The 16,979-nt window shown below is 41.2% G+C and overlaps 1 protein-coding gene across 1 annotated transcript in view; it reads right to left on the bottom strand.

Annotated features, from left to right (window-relative positions):
* The window catches only part of LDB2 (LIM domain binding 2), a 315,970-nt gene extending 304,495 nt beyond the window's left edge, over nucleotides 1-11,475 (bottom strand). The window contains exon 1 of the mRNA XM_078852580.1: nucleotides 11,417-11,475. The gene's annotated coding sequence lies outside the window, so the exon portion shown is untranslated. The remainder of the gene's footprint in view (nucleotides 1-11,416) is intronic.
* Between the last annotated feature and the right edge of the window lie 5,504 nt (nucleotides 11,476-16,979).

Below are 16,979 nucleotides of genomic sequence, written 5' to 3'. Positions count from 1 at the left end.
ACTGATCAGCGAATGTGTTTAAACCCTAAGCTCCCTCCTCCTCTCCCCCTGGGGTCAGAGAGCAGCCTCATTTGAACAATGACTAATGGAATGCATTGAAATGTGTGGGGGGTTGCAAGGAGAAATACTATTCAAGCCAACAAACTTATTTCATTTGTGATTTAGAGGAGCACTACACCTTTTCCCTGAACTTCTTCAGGGAAAGAATGAATGGCCATCTCAAGGTTATGTAAGAGTTGATATTTGGGATGGAAGACATTGTACCACATTAGGTTTTAAATAACTAGGGTTTTTGTCATGTCACAGGAATTCTGCAAAGCAAAAATGTTGCTTAAACGGCACAAAATCCAGTCAGAGACATTCAGGAGTAAGGTGAGTACAGCAGTGATTAAATGAATACGTTTATGAATGAACAAATACATTGTATTAATACACAGACTGATAATATTACTACAGTAGGTGGGATGGACTTGTATTCTGATCTGAGAAGGAAAAAAAAAAAGAGCGAAAAGCCAAGGAAGCCTGCTGATTTTCACCATCAGGAAAGCCTAGGTAATTAACATACAGAGGAGTGCCTGGCTGCCCATCCCTCTGTCTTCTTGTGGTGACAAAATAATGCATATGAGATATTCTTTGTAAAAGGAACAAAGAGAAGCAGAAGACCTGGTACTTCCTCAGGTGAGACATATCAAGTTTTCATGTTCCATATCTCTGCTCCTTCAGTACTCAAGTTGTATCTGAATGTTATTGCATTTTTCTAAACCTTCATGTTGATATTAAGCTGCAGTATTCTCAACCACGTTATGGAAGTACAAACACAGCAGCAAAGCGTGGTGACTGCAGAAAGCTCCTCTTAATTTAATAAGGGTTTTTAAACAGACTGCTATGCCCCATTGACTGTGCAGGAAAGCTATTTTTGCAGAAGAAGTTCCCAGCTCATGAATATCCTTGTACACGTCTCTATGCATTCCCTTCCTCCGCATCCCCTTCCCCTTTTCCTGCTGAGAGGGTCACATAGCCATAGGAGAGCCTGCCCCCCTATTTACATATCAGTGTGCAGATTATACACTGAAGAATAGTACTGCAGTTTACCGCTTCCAATTTTTTTTTAACTTTAAAAATCTCGTTTGTATGAATCTATTTTTATTTTGTTTTTAGTTTGGCATAAGAATTCATTCTGAGTTAAGATGTGCCTATATAAACAATTGTAGTATTTCAGTTTTGTGCTGTATAGTGCCTTGCCCTTGAGATCTCACAATGTGAAAATGTTTACAAACTTTACCAGTTTCAGAGTAGCAGCCGTGTTAGTCTGTATCCGCAAAAAGAACAGGAGGACTTGTGGCACCTTAGAGACTAACAAATTTGAGCATAAGCTTTCGTGATGAAGTGAGCTGTAGCTCACAAAAGCTTATGCTCAAATAAATTGGTTAGTCTCTAAGGTGCCACGAGTCCTCCTTTTCTTTTTACCAGTTTTGTAGATGAGTAAACAGGCAGAAAGAGGTTACGATTTGCCTGTGGTCACACAATGAATCAGTGACAGACAGCTGGGAATATGCTCTACTCTGGAATCCCGGCTAACTCTTCCCTGGTCTGATTACTAGACGCGCCTGACTCCTGTCTCCCCTTAAATACTCTAGCGCACATATAAAAACAGACTCTGTGGTGTCTCAGCAGAAATACTATCAGAAAACCGTAGTGTATGTAAAAAGGGGCCATAAGGAGATGATGTTTCAAATTTAGAAAGAGTATTGGTGAGACTTCCCTGAGATTCAATCTCAATTGAGTGGATTTCCATTGTGATCAGGGAACAGCATAGTAAGAGTGAGACTTGGAGATGCAGCCTCAGGGGATTTATGTGGTTATAGCTCTAGATGATCCTGTAACACGTTGGAAATGAGATACAAAGGGCTCTATTCTGCCCTCATTTACATAGCACTTAACTTCAGATTTTCATGCCACTTAAACAAGAATGTCACATAAAGCATCTCACTCATTTAAAATGATATAAACTATTCTCCCATCAAGATTATCCCATGCAGCTCAGATCATGTTACATTTACATGAGCAGAGATGGACTTTGGAAAACTGGGACAGAGATTAAAATAGAGGCTGTGAGAAAATTAAGCTGAATTCTCCTTCATGCTCAGAAGTATGCAGCCAAATTAGGCATAGCCATTAGAACTTCTCTAGTAGTCTGTTTACATGTGTATTTATTAGTACAAATAGGTGTGTTGTACTGTAGTTTATATAAATGTACATGCACTTTTTCACTAGGAATCTACTGGAACTTTCAAAATGTCATGCTCTAAAAAAACTGTCATCTAATCTGCTGTTGTATATGTACATATAATATTGAGAATAAAGGGGATGGTTACATTGCAAATGCCACATTTCATTCATTATGTTATCAGAAATAAATGTTTCCTATACTTACATATACATTACTGCCATTAAAAAAATATTTGACAGTTACCAAGCAGAGGTATGACTGATCCCTATTTTCCCCCTATATTAAATGTAGAGAAATACCATGTCATCTTCATCTCCATTTCTACTGTATGTGGCAAATGTTGACTTTGAAGGGAAGCTATTATACAGTGTGTGTAGCACACCACCTTTTATGCTAAATCCCACTTGAATATATTAGTGTGTCTAATACAGCAGACTAGTGTACAACCCACCAAGGACTTTTACCTTCTAACAGTAAAACAAACGCACTCCAGCCAACCAAAAGAGAAGGATTATCTGGGTATGATATTTTTATGCATACCAATTAGTCCAGATACAATGGTTAAATTTCAGATGCTAACTCTTCTGGCTACAATGCCTAATAGGATACCAGCTACAGGTGTGATTTTATTCTCCAGTAGGATCGAGGATAATTTTACTCTTATGTAGGCACAAATTGTACAACTCTCATCAAAGTCAACAGTAGTTTCAAGTACAATAGCCAAAGGGCAGAATTTGGGCTTCTCTGTGATCTTTTATTGCTGTGCTCTTCACGATCAATCAAGAATTTATCTGGTATTTACCTTGATTCTTTTTGATTTACACCTATTTTGCAATATTGCTGTTATATCTGTTGGATAGTTTTAGGACATACCTACTTCAGAATGTTCCATTTGGGAAATATATAGGTTATCAAAACATGAATATAGAGGTATTTTGCATTGACATGGTTGTGAAGTGTAAAGTGTACTTCATTTGTCTGTGAAAATCTCAAAAGGTTCTGTTTGGGATCAGTTTCTTTGGATGTTTATCCAAACTAGAGCTAAGCAAATACTTGGGGGAGGGGGTGGGGATGTTTGTGAATATTCACTCAAACATTTTGAATTTTACTCAGCTGTATTGATGCTCCATCGTTTTCACTGTCCAAAATGTTATAGCAACATATGCACTAGCAGAAGTATTCAAAGCTACAGCAAATTGCAAGATAATATTGGGTAATATTCAGTGAAAGCAAATTTCAAATTTGAGTAAACTGATTCTAAGAGTTACGGTCCTGCAATCAGAAAATAGGAACAATACTCTCTCTGTCAGAGGGTGGAGATGGATGGCAGGAGAGAGATTACTAGATCATCTCTTTCTGGTCAAAACAAAAATCTCTTAAATTTCTAATACCCAGTGTTTGCGTAGGACCAGCTTGAGCTCTATGGACCAAAATATTATTCACCAGATAATTTTGAACAATGAATTAATTTGTGAAGTTTGCAAGCTGCTTGAAGATAATTCATGAACAGGAACCAATATATGTATAAAATTACCAATTAGCTCTTTCAGCTCTAATCCATGGGCTGGAAATCAGGACAGAACAACTATTCCTTTATCACAAGATTACTCCTAGTTCACTTCTGGTCCCAGACGAAACTAAGAAGCACAGGGACATGTCAAAGTTCAAAATAATGCCAAGGGATAAAGGATAGAGAGTTACCTACATTTTTTCCAATCTCAAATAATTTTCAGTTTGGGTTTGATCTGAGTTCTGGTTGAAAGATGAGGCGGCTTCCTATTTTATCCAAACCAGTTCACTTGTCCCCATCATGCATCTATTTACCACCTGTTAAATAACCAAAGGGTGTAGTGAACTGAACAGCTACGGCAGGGTTGGTCGAACTGTAGCTCATGATCTGCATGTGGCTCTTTTACAGCTAAAGTGTGGCGCGTGGAGCCTCCCACGCCCCCACCCCACATTCTCCACCTAACAGACTGGGGAGGGAGCTTGGGGCTTCTGCCCTGCAGTGGGGTGGTGGGGTTACGGACTTCTGCCAGAGACAACAGATGCCTGCTGAGAGTTGGGGGGGAACAATTTAAAGGTTCACCCCCCCACCCCCAATTTGAGGCATGCCCCCGCTCTTACCTTCAGTGGCCCCACCCTAAAGTTCCCAGATGTTAGCTCTGCGAGGAGAGGCAACTGCAAAAGCAGGGTTCTCCCTGCAGCTCCCAGCTGTTTGCTGCAGCCCCTCCAAAGCTGCATCTCTCAGCTTGCCGGCTCCAGCAGCTACTGTACAGGGCGGGAGCCTTGCAACATTATGTGACTGAGTGGGGCCAGCAAACCCTGGCAAAAATCTGGGGGGATGTCACCGCACATGGACCCCCACGTGTCTCCTCTGGCTTCTGCCCACTGGCAAGGGGGGCTTTAGGGCTTCACCCCAACAAGACTGGGGCTAAGAGCTTCAACAGGATTGGGGCTGAAGCCCCAGACCCCCCGACCCACAGGGCTGAAGCCGCAAGCCCCTGCAGTTGTGCCTCATGGGGCTGAAGCCCCAGCAGGCTCACCCTGGCTCTCAAACTTCTGAAGATTGTCATATGGAGGACCTATACGTTTGGCCACCCCCGAGCTATGGAATGGGTGAAGACTTCTTCAGTCACATGTGCAGTCTAGGAACTTGTGCATACGAAGAGCGTATGTTTGGCTATTTTTTCAAGCTGTTTTCTTCCACAGACCTCACAAGACTGCTTATCTGGCACTACTTGCTCAGCCAAGGAACAGTGATCATTGACTTTATTTTTATAACTCTAAAACATGATTAGCGCGCTAACCATCAAAGAAGTTGCATACCCTTCACACAACATAACAAAAGAAGGCATCTAGTTGCATTGGCCTCATATGTCATTGTACTACCACATCACAAGTTGCTGCACTGATAGAAGAAGTCACATATCCTCTAAACAACAAGGAAGAAAAAATGCATCTATAACAGTCTTTGAAAGGTCTGTAAATGCATGTTAGGCACCAACTAAATTTCACCAAAACAATACAAGCTGCACTGACAGCAAAGTCATAAAGTCACATAGAATTTAAAGTTGCCATTGGGGAACACGACTGTATAAAGCGTATGCATGTGATATTTCTAAATGAGTCCGTCTTTGATCTTCACAAGGATGACTATATAACCAGAGCATAAAATGTGCTCTTTAGGCACATTGAATACAGGTACAATAGTCATTCTTAAAACTTCCACTTGTCTCATGAGTATCTTAAACAACTAAATTTTACCTCAAGTTGCTGGTTCTTCTTGTGGAAAGGGCCAATATTTATATGAACTGCTGGCACTTAAAACAATGCCACCACAATCTCATGCAGCAAAATGTAACAATAGAGAGGGTAAATAAAGATAATTTAAGTTTTGGGCATCACTTTGGCCAGCATTCTGAAGTCAACTAGAATCCAAAGAAACACCATGGACCACTCCTACCTTCCCATCTCCCTGGCTGTCTAATGGAGTTCTTTAAGGGGACAGAAGCAGGTTTCAGACAGTATGAGGTTCCCCTACTTAATTTTTTTAGCTACCTACTTGAGACCCAGGCTGCACGTGGCATTTCCCACTGGGAGAGAGAGGAAATTCATGGATGGAAATAGGCCATTTTTTGCCTTCCAAAACTGCCTTTTACTCAGATATTTTTGTGGGGAAGAGAGGATTGAAAATATGTTTTTATTTGTGTGTCATATTTGTGACAAACATGGGACCATAGGAAGCCACGTATTTTTGAGCAGAATTCCCAGTGACTTCGATTCAGATTGTAAGCTCTCGTCTCATGTGTAAATCCACGAAAGCCAGGCCTACTGAGCATGGCAGGCTGAATGAAAACACCTTAGTGCACCTCTCAAGGGTAGTCATAATTTTTCAGCTTTTTGGGAGGAGAGGGGTTGAAGAGAGATATTTTCCTAAATTCAAAGTACAAAACCTACAGGTAATTTGATTGGTACCTGGGAAACAGGAGGGGGAGGGAGGCGTGGGGAAGGAAACAGGGAGAGTGAAGATGTGGCAGAGCTTGTATTTCAAGACACAAATAAATGTCTTTACTGTCAAACTCGTATCACCAAGACATTAGTTCATCTTTGTCTGTAACAGATAAAATATTGCTGATAGGAAGTTTTGCTGTAATTCATTAATTACTAACCATATTTAAACAAACCAAACATAGTCAGGCTTTCTGGAATGTAACATGTATGAAGGATACTGTAGTAAATAAAGTTGCATAACTTTCCACACCTACTTTGTGTACAGTAAACCAAAAGTAATTCTGCAATTTGACAAAATTTCTGCAACATGGACAGAGACAGTATAAACAGTCCAGTACAATATGGGGAGAACAGCTCACTGCTGTTAGCAGGAACCCTCTTTCTCTGACAACTTCAGAAATGCATTTTAATAGAATAGCAGCCACTACAAAATGATGGTGTTGGCTGGCCCATATACTATATCACTAATTAGAGAGAAGGTATTTACCAACAAAGTTTCAAATAAGGTATAGCAAATGGTTGAATATATTAAACGTTAGTATTTTTGATATGATACCAAAGAGGTTTACAGAACTATGACAGCTGGGAAGAGGCAGAGGGCTTTTTCTAATTTGACTTTTTCCACAAGTATCAGTTAAATACATACATGTGAGGCACTTTTGCAAAGAATCAGAAGATTCTTCCACACTAGAAGATAGAGACATAAAAAAGCAATGTTATTTTAGGAGAGGCTGCAGGAAAGTTTGTCCTAATTTCGAGAACTTTGCTTCTCATAGACACATGAATTGCTATGGAGATAAGAAAGAGGAAAGTTAATTTTACATACACATGCGCATATACCAGCTGCTGAGCAAAGCATATTATACAGAAGCCCCAACTGACATTAGAGCTCCATTGTGCTAGGCACAATACAAACACACAGTGAAAGTGTGTCCCGGCACAGAAGAGCTTACAATCTAAACAGACAAGACCCAAAGGGTGGGAGATGAGGACTATAAGTATCCTATTTTAGGTTTCAGAGTAGCAGCCATGTTAGTCTGTATTCGCAAAAAGAAAAAGGAGTACTTGTGGCACCTTAGAGACTAACCAATTTATTTGAGCATAAACTTTCGTGAGTTACAGCTCACTTCATCGATGGAGGCTCACTTCATCGATGAAGTGCATCCGATGAAGTGAGCTGTAGCTCACGAAAGTACTCCTTTTCTTTATCCTATTTTAGAGGATGGGGAACTGAGGCACAGAGAGAGTAAGATTCTAGCATCACACAGCAAGTGTAAGGTGGAGCTCACAGTTGAATTCAGATCTCATGTGTCTCAGTCCATTGTCTTCCTCTTTGGTAGAGGATACATGAATAAACTATAGTTGTGACCCCACAGAAAAAGTAATTGAAGCAAGTTGTCTGAGCAGCAGCACAACAACTGAAGTCAATGAGCAACAACTGAAGTTCTACACAGGAAGAACTGGTTCCAGGATTGGTTCATAAGAATCTCTTTATTTTGGCCATTATTGATACATTCCTGTGAGCAATGGATTTAAGAAAAGGTCATTTGAAATGAAAAATGACTAGTGCTAACATTCATTATCTGTATTTCATAGTATGCATCTGTGATGGAGGGACTGGGACCTGCTCATTATGTACACTGACAAAACAAACATTGTTCAGAGGGTTTTAACAAGAGGTCTTACCTAAAATGGATATAGATAGCCAAAGCAGTCTCTGAAAGAGGATATGTGAGCTAGAGCCTTTGAGGGATTGCTCTTAATCATCACTAATGGATCTGGATATCCTCAATGGTCCATGTCCTAAAGAAAACAGTGAGTCCAAACCGTATTATGTGTGTAGATAACTGGAGGGAAGCGGGGAGGTGGGAGGGGGAAAGTGTTTTGGAAAGTAAGGGGTAGTAAGCCCTAAATCAGGGCAGACTTGATAAGAGAGCTTTCCTAATTAATAAAAAAGGAGTTGTTGGTCTCTGGACAGGAAAGGATGCTGACAGCTGAACCAAAGTACTCAGAGAGAAGGAATTGGTTCATGAGGGATGTAAGTGATTCACTTTTCTCCCCCCCCCCCACCATAACTAAATTGAAAATGCCTCATCTGGTTTAACTGATGAGAAGTGTTAGTCAACTGTTTCTTTTGTTTTAATTCCATTTTCTCTCTGGTTTTAATAAATCTTGTTTTGATTAAGATTACAATTGTCTGTGGAATCTAAAATCCTCTATCAGTCTCATTTGGGTTACCATCAGGCCATGGCAGGCACATACCAGGGAAGAAGCCAAAACACCAAGAAGGAAGGGAGTACAGGTGATGGTGTTGATCACAGCATCTTTCCAAGGAAAGTTACTCATCCTTCCTCCTTGGCCTCAGCAAGTAGCCACAAATGAGCACCATTCCTGGAATATCAAAGAGAAGGTTGACATGCTGGCAGAGTCAAAACAGTAAAATGCAGTATATCTGTTAAATATCAAAGACATTTCAGGACAATGAATGGTTTAATGCCCACCAACACTTACAATTTTCAGAAACAAGAGGAAGCCTTCATGCCTAATTGGTCCTGTTGACACCTGGTATTATATAGATGTGTATATAGATTTATCGGTTTTCACTGATGCCGGTAAAATCCACGCTAAAAAGGTCTGCTAAGAATAAAAAGCATTGACTTTAAGTTTGAATTTTCTTGCTATAGCTCATTTAAGGTAGACCAGTGGTTCTCAAACTGTGGTGCATGGAACACTGGTGGTCTGAGGAGCTGCTTCTGTAACAGTGTTGAAGTTAGAGAGACAAGGTAGGTAAAGGTAACATCTTTTACTGAACCAACCTAAGTGAAAGAGAGAAGCTTCCGAGCTACAAAGAGCTCTTCAGGACTTCTTCAGTGTTGAAGTGTCTGTCACCTTCAAGCACTTACACAGGTCAGAATCCTTTTACTGTTTCCAAAAGTTTGGTGTGTGGGTGTGTGTGGGGGGAGAAAGCAAGCATCATTCTGCACGCTTCAAGGACTCTCTTCACTGGGCATTTGCTATACAGTTAACCACATTTCAGATTTGTGGATGACTCAATAATTGTACACAGACACAATGTAGGACAGATCTAAAACTATAAAAATGAGAGGAGATTCAGCAGGAAAAAGTGTGATGGGAAGAAAAATAAGCAGCAAAGACAGAAAATGAGAGGATGCAAATAAACAACTGCACCCCTAGGATTAAAATGAGTTTATTTTCATTGAGTCTCTGTAACACTGTCTTAATATGAGCTAAACCTTAGGTGCTAAAGGATGAGGGGTGGGAAGGTGTGCGTGTCCAAAACAGATTTTATCCTAAGAAATGGTCCATTATCTGAAAAGCTTTAAGAGCCACAGAGTTAACCCCTACATTTTGAACTGATATAGCTGTCCTTTATACTGTATTTTAAAGTGGTTTTATTTAGTAATTAACTTAGTTGTACATAGTTTTGATCTCAGAGGAAATCTACTGTATAAGAAACCCCCGTATACTATGGCTGAAGCCAATGGAATTTCATTAAGCACTCTCAATAACTTAATGTATAATTGTTAGAATTCCCTGTTGCCAGAAGCTGGGAATGAGCGACATCAGATGGGTCACTTGATGCAGGTAAAAATTAGTGCTTTCAGCTTCCCCTGCCAATACATTGGTGGAAAGGAAGCACTTGGCAGAGATGCAGAATTTGCCCCTCTCCCAAAAACCATGTTTACTGGAAGAAGGTTGTGGGGGAGCCAGGCATGAATCATTCCTCTACCTTAAGAACAGTGCTGGGGGAGGACTATGAACAGCATATAACCTTGTCCAAAAAACAAAGCTTCCAGGAAATGAGCGGGGAGGCAATGGGATGACCACGGACACGTCACACCCTAAGAAAAATGTTATTGAAGTGGAAGGTTCAGAACTTCCTCCTGAAAGAGTCCTGGAGTGGAGGATGGTAGCAAGGTCATGAAGACTTCTCCATAGTAAGCTGTGTGGAGCTTCCCCTGTGGAGAAGGTTGCTGCCAAGAGGAAGTTGGGCTGCAGAGCCTCCCTAATAATAATTCCTGCAGATGGGGGCAGAGGGCTGCACAAACCTGGCACCAGAGCACAAGGAGAAGCTCTCAACAACAAAGGTGGAAGAAGCTCATTTTTCTCACAAGCATCCAGACCAGTCTATAGCTATCCAAGCTGACTCTGAGGTTCACCCATCAGCTATACAGTGTTTGTTTCCTTGATGAGGATTTTTTTCCCCCAGGCAGAGCACAACAAGGCAAGGAAAGCCTCTGACCGCCACCCAATAAAATAACAACACATGAAATGAGGCAGAAGGCTCTCTCCTCTTCCCCATCATTTCCCCAGAAAAAGATCTGACGGTGGGAAAGGGCTATAGAGAGAAATACCAGTCTAATCCAAGTTCATTGTTTAGCAGCCAGTTCTAAGTCGTGTATTTAAGAGAGAAAGGGAGATTGAATCCTCACCACTGCTCCCTCCACCCAAACTCAGTTCCTTCCAAGACAGTTGCACACAATTCCTTCTTCTAATAGACATTTTTTTTAAAAAAAATTCCTTATTGCTGTCAGCTTCTTTTTATTTAAAAATTGAGGCTGTGACAGCATGTGGGTGTGTGAGCCATGTGCGAGCAAGGTTGTTCAGGCACAATGATTAGTAGAGACATGCCAGAGTACCTACAGGAGATAATAGGACAGCATTTACAGAATGCTGGTCACCCAATGACCTGCACATAGCAAGGGATTAATCCACCTGCCCTGCTACTGCTTACCAGCAAACACAGCTGAGTGATTCAGACCAATCACTGAATCTTTTCTCAAATATTGGCAAAGTATGTGCAATAAATATTTTAATGCAATGTTAGCAGATTTTTTTTAAACTATGAGATTTCTTTTAAAAATAGATTACTACATAGATCAATATAACCTGCAGAATAAATCTTTCCAATAATGATATACAAGAGATTGTGACTCTATCTGTTGGTCTGAAAAGCCAAAAAGCTGAGCATTTTACCAAACTAGACGTGATTTTACCTTAAGGGAAAAGCCAGAATGAAGCAACACAATGCTATTTAGAAGAGGAAGCATGTGAGGACAGGATTTTCTTTTTTCAGTTCTGCAACTGGAAATTAATTTATCTCAAAGTTTTCAATGCATTTTAGTCTACTGAAAAAACACCATGGTTTACCTGAAGCTGTCCCTCTGGGTTCTTTAGGAATCCGTAATGGCAGATAGCTCTGCAGACTTGGAGGAAATGCAAGTGCATTCTAGTATATCAACGAGTATAAAAAGAAATTCCACTATTTTGAGGATGATGCTGTAAAGATAAAGTGGGGAAGAAAGTGGGGACATTAGATAATCCCCATAGAAGACTAACTCTTTGATCTCCAGCATTTACATGCATTCCTTTACACTTTGTACATTGCTGGCGTTTGATTTCTTACCAACAAAATACCACTACAACCCACATTTGAGCATTCCAGAAATAAAAATTCTACTTGATCCAGTTACATGCCTTCTAAATGCTGAGGGGAAAAAAGTGAGGTCTTCAAATGACCACAATTAATAAGTTATCAGCCAAACGTCAACCATTAATAATGTCTATTTAGTTTAGCTGCCTCTAAATATTAAGTCAAGCATGGCTTCTGCCTCCTCCACTAGAGTTGAGGGGTTACCATGATTTCAATGTTCCGTCTCTGATCAAATAGGCAAGTCATGCTCAAGGGATTGTGTAGGTGGAAATGCATTAATGCAGACATTTTCTTCACCACATTTCTGTTTGCATTCTGAACCAAGCCTAGTTAATAAGAGTTTTGCATCAAATTGCATGATTAAAACTCACTTTCACCTGTGTGCTTGCCTGCAGCTGCCGTGGCCAACTGACCCCACCATGGGCTAGTTTTTTCTTTTGATTCAGCTCCATCTTTGAAATATTCACATATTTGAGCAAAGGGAAATAATGAGATATGATTTCTCGCGATATTGCCTGTCTGCTTAAATAAGTGGATATGTACCAAAGGAATCATATCAGTGACAGTCAGAGTAAGGGAAATGACTCACTAGACTAGCTTAGTAGCTACCTGTAACTACGGAGACTGTTAACAAAATCTTACATAAATACAAATAAATAATATAAAATAAATCATGATATAGTGTTACTACTAAAATCCAATTAATTTATTATTAAAATTAAATGGAAGCAAATAGCCTGCAAGTATCTGAGCAACAATTCCGTTTAAAAAAAAAAGTGGAGGGGGGAGGGTAGTATTTTTGATAAGGGTGAAGAAGGGAGAGAAGAGAGAAAGCCAAGGGAAGACATTTTCTTAGATAATAACATCAGAGTACAGTTGGCTGTTTAACTGGATACGCTCACTACAGTGGAGAGATTTAAATTGCAGAGAACTCAAGAGTCAGACAAAGCTGGGAATGGATGCTTGCTTAATACTTGCAACACCTCTCGGTTTTAAATATGCGTTATTCATACCTCAGAGTAGTAGCAATAAAACAAAGTAGTCAGAATCAGGGCAGCATAATGCGTGTTGCACATTTCCTTAACTTGACTGTGAATGGCATACTTGAAAATGAATGTCAACTAATTAGCTTGTTAAATACAGTACACAAGGCATGAGCCTGTTTTAGTTACTCCTCAAAAGCTTTCAGGAGTCTTTTTGCTTCTAGTAAAAAGCCTTGCGCACCATTCAGACCAGTTGGGATTCTGATTATGACATAGGAGGACTTGTGGCACCTTAGAGACTAACAAATTTATTTGAGCATAAGCTTTTGTGAGCTACAGACTAACACAGCTGCTACTCTGAAACCTGTGATTATGACATGACACCGCATTCAAGAGCAGAAAGTGGAAACCCTGGAAATCCTCATATATTAAAACTTTAGGGAGAGTATTTTGTTTCCTTTCTGCTTAATTAACCTCTATCAAGTAAGCTTCCTTACTGTAATTTCTGATTCTTGCCAACTGTGTCTATGCAGAAACAGTGTTACTGGGACAAATTCATTTCAACCACATTTGATGTCCAATTATTCCATTATTCCTTCTGATGGAATGAAGTTTGGAGGTAAATTCAGAGATAACACAGTAAGCTCTTTGGGGCAGGACAGTCTTTTACTATTGCGATACGATATAGCACCTAACCCAGTGGATACCTGACCTAGCTGGGGCTGCTACGTACTACTATACTACAAATAATAATTAATAGTAAAATAATAAAGCCTAGACCATCCTCCACTCTTCTCATTCATTACTTGCTTTCATAGTTCTTTCTTGATTACAGTCAACCAAAGAAAACTATGAACACTAGAAAGTGTAGAAGTTGTAGAAGATCACTTCCAAGATATAGCCTGATAAAAGTTAAAGGTACAGATTTGCAATACAAATTCCAGTTGATGAAGCAGAAGTAATCCAAGCCTGGAAAGAGGTCATTTTCTATTTGTTTTCCTATTGCAACCGTAGAGACAAAATCAGAAGCAGTTCATATCTGATGTACATAAATCGACTATCTAGCCTGCCAAGCACAGCAGAAATGGTAATCGTTCCATAAGTGTTATCGATCCTGAAGAAATCGACTGGTGACACTTAACTAATACTGAGATCCAAAAGGTAAATTCCTGCTTCAAACTCTAAGATGAGAGATATGTATCAACCAGAAACCAACTTTACCATTAAGGTGGACTTCTTTCTCACTTTTGCGTAATAAGCATTTGTAGGGTTGCCAACTTTCTAATTGCACAAAACCGAACACCCTAGTCCCATCCCTTCTCCGAGGTCTCACACCCTGCTCACTCCATCCCCCTTCCGTCACTCACTCTCCCCCACCCTCACTCACTTTCACCAGGCTGGGGCAGGGGGTTGGAGTGCAGGAGGGGGTGAAGGCTCCATCTGGGAGTGCAGGCTCCAGGGTGGGGCCAGAAATGAGGGGCTCCGGGTGTAGGAGGGAGCTCTGGGCTGGAGCAGGGGTGCAGGCTCCAGGAGGAAGTTTGGGTGCAGGAGGGGGCTCAGGGCTGGGGCACGGGTGCAGAAGGGGGTGTGGAGTGCAGGCTCTGGGAGGGAGTTTGGGTGTGAGAGGGGGCTCAGGGCTAGAGCAGAGGGTTGGGGTGCAGGAGGATAGGGGGTAAGAGGTGCAGGCTCCAGGCGTCGCTTACCACAGGGGGCTCCCCGGAAGCGGTGACATGTCCCTTGGCTCCTAGGCAGTGGTGCAGCCAGGAAGCTCTGCATGCTGCCTCCACCTGCAGACTCTGCCCCCGCAGCTCCCACTGGCTGTTGTTCCTGGCCAGTGGCAGCTGCGGAGCCACACTCAGGCAGGGGTAACATGCGGAACCCTCTGGCCGTCACTCCGCCTGGGAGCTGAGGGACGTTGCCACTTCCGGGGAGCTGCGCGGAGCTGGGTAGGGAGCCTGCCAGCTCTGCCAACCAGACTTTTAACGGCCTGGTCAGCAGTGCTGACCAGAGCTGCCAGGGTCCCTTTTCAACCGTGTGTTCTGGTCAAAAAATGGACACCTGGAACCCTAAGTATTTGATCATATGTTGATTACATGAACACTACAGTAATTGTCTTAGAAACCCCAGCAACTGTTCAAATTATCACAATAGTGCAACAACTGAAAGAGTTAATTGTAAATATAATTAAAACCAGAAAATGTGTAAAAGTTGATCATCCTCAAAGGAAAACACCACTACACAGTGATAAAGTCTGATACTGTTTGAAAGAAAAGGAACAAAATGAACACTCGTCTGCATTACAGATTATGATGTAGGAAGGGGCTGGTGGAAATCCCATGCTTTAGTGTAACAGCAATGGCTGAGGACATCCATGCAAATGCATAGGTAGGTAGGGTCTAATATATAGGTAGTTCACTCTTTACTCAAATGGCTGAATTCCAAACATACTTGAGTAAACTTATGAAACTAATTATCTCTTGTCCCCAAAAGTGGTCCTCATTCAAATCAATGATCAATGTGCTGCGTTCTCTCAAATACAAGTGGCACAGTGCACAAAGCATGACCCCCCTCTCAGTTTCTCTACTCTATTTTGCAATACAGATACCGAGGAAAGAAACCAAACTAACTCTTCCTAGAACTAATGGCCGTAAGGGACCGGGGCATAGGCGAGCTGGCCTAGCAGTCACAGCTGGACTGGTGTCCACAGGTCAAAAATGGCCACAAGGCAGTATAGTAGTAGTCAGTGAGCAGGGATGGGCATAATCACTAGAGCTAGAATCGATAAGCAAGAGTCAGGGTCAGTGTCAGGCCAGGGTCGGAAATCAGAGGTAATATGAGAATGGAATCAGGAGGCAAGGGTCAGGTCAGAGACCAGAAAGTAATGTGAAATCCGGAGTCCCAGCAGGCCAGATTCTGCATGGTTGCTCAGACAACTTCTTGGGATGCCATTCCAGGTTAAATAGTGAGCATGGGCCAATCAAAGGCTGCAAGGTGCTTTCACTCTGGACCCTTTGGGCAGCACTTCCTGCGGTGTCTAATCTCCATAGTGCAGCTTGGATGCAAGTCTTCATGGCCTCGTGACAATGTGGGAACGTCAGCTGTTCCAGGCTCCACAGAGCTGGGTTCTAGTCAGACAGATCTTTAAAATGGCATGGCATCACAGCTACTTAATCATTTCTATTCCAGAATGTGCTTTAGTCTTACCCTGCAGAATTTTCAAAGTATTTTTCTTTTTAAAAAAAGTTTCATGTCTCTGCATCTCCAAAAACCAAGGAACAAACTGCATGTTTTGCAGCAAATCAAATGATACCTTCTGTTTCTTGAGTTCCTCTCTTGATTTCATCTTCCTAAGAATACACACATTAAGCCTCCTAGAGTGAATCTCCTTAGCAATGAGATTCTTCATTACAGAACTAGCATGCTTTTTTCATACAATAGATTGGCTATTTCTTACTGTTTACCTCTTGATCCTCCAAATTGTCTGTTAGTGGTTTCTCGGAAGGAATATTTTTATTGATTGCTCCTACCACTATGTCGCTCATTTCACATATTAACAAAAATGTTTGCATTTTGGCTTTTTAAGTTAAAAGCCTGAATTCCACTAGCATAGCTACCCCCCGCATCCCCCAGCTAACACCAAAGGGGCGTGGGGGGAAGGTGTGGGTTGAGATTTTTTTTTTAAGCCAGTGATGCGGTTTTGTACATAATAAAAACAAATTTGTATTGCATAAGAAGATGGGAAGGAATTGAAAGTCAAAGGGTAAGTTCCATTTACATTTTCACTGCAATATTCAGACACAGCAATGAAGAGCTTGGAAAGAAAGAACTGAGGTGCATGACTCAAGAAAATAAGTTTCACTGCCAAAAGCTGTGATTTAGCTGCTATGGCAATGGGCATTCTGTACATTTAGAAATAGCAATGGAGATCTTTTGGTGTTTGGTCTGGAACCAAAAAGAAAAAATATTTTGTACCTTTTTCTGTATTGTTTGTTTGGGGTAGGAAATCAGGGAAGGTCTTGAGAAGTAGTTTTCCCATAGGGTGAAGTCTCAGGGACCGTGGAGTTTTCTGCTTGCTTCTGAAGACCTGATCATTGAAGGTTAATCCATTCTTCATTCACTGAAGTAAGTTAATGGGAATTTTGCCTGAGTAAGGGCTGTAAGATTGGATTCATGATGTATTTTTAAAAATCCTATTACAGGGAAGAGGTGTGCATTGGTCAGTCTTCATCTTTCTGTCTTCTATGTCCATGTAGCGTAAGATAGCCTTTCAGTGGGACTACTCGTGTGTGTAATGTTA

This window comes from Lepidochelys kempii, chromosome 4 (assembly GCF_965140285.1).
Source record: "Lepidochelys kempii isolate rLepKem1 chromosome 4, rLepKem1.hap1, whole genome shotgun sequence".
NCBI classification, from domain to species: Eukaryota; Metazoa; Chordata; order Testudines; family Cheloniidae; genus Lepidochelys; species Lepidochelys kempii.
The sequence above is the reverse complement of the archived record's forward strand: the minus strand, read 5'-3'. Positions and strand labels throughout refer to the sequence as shown.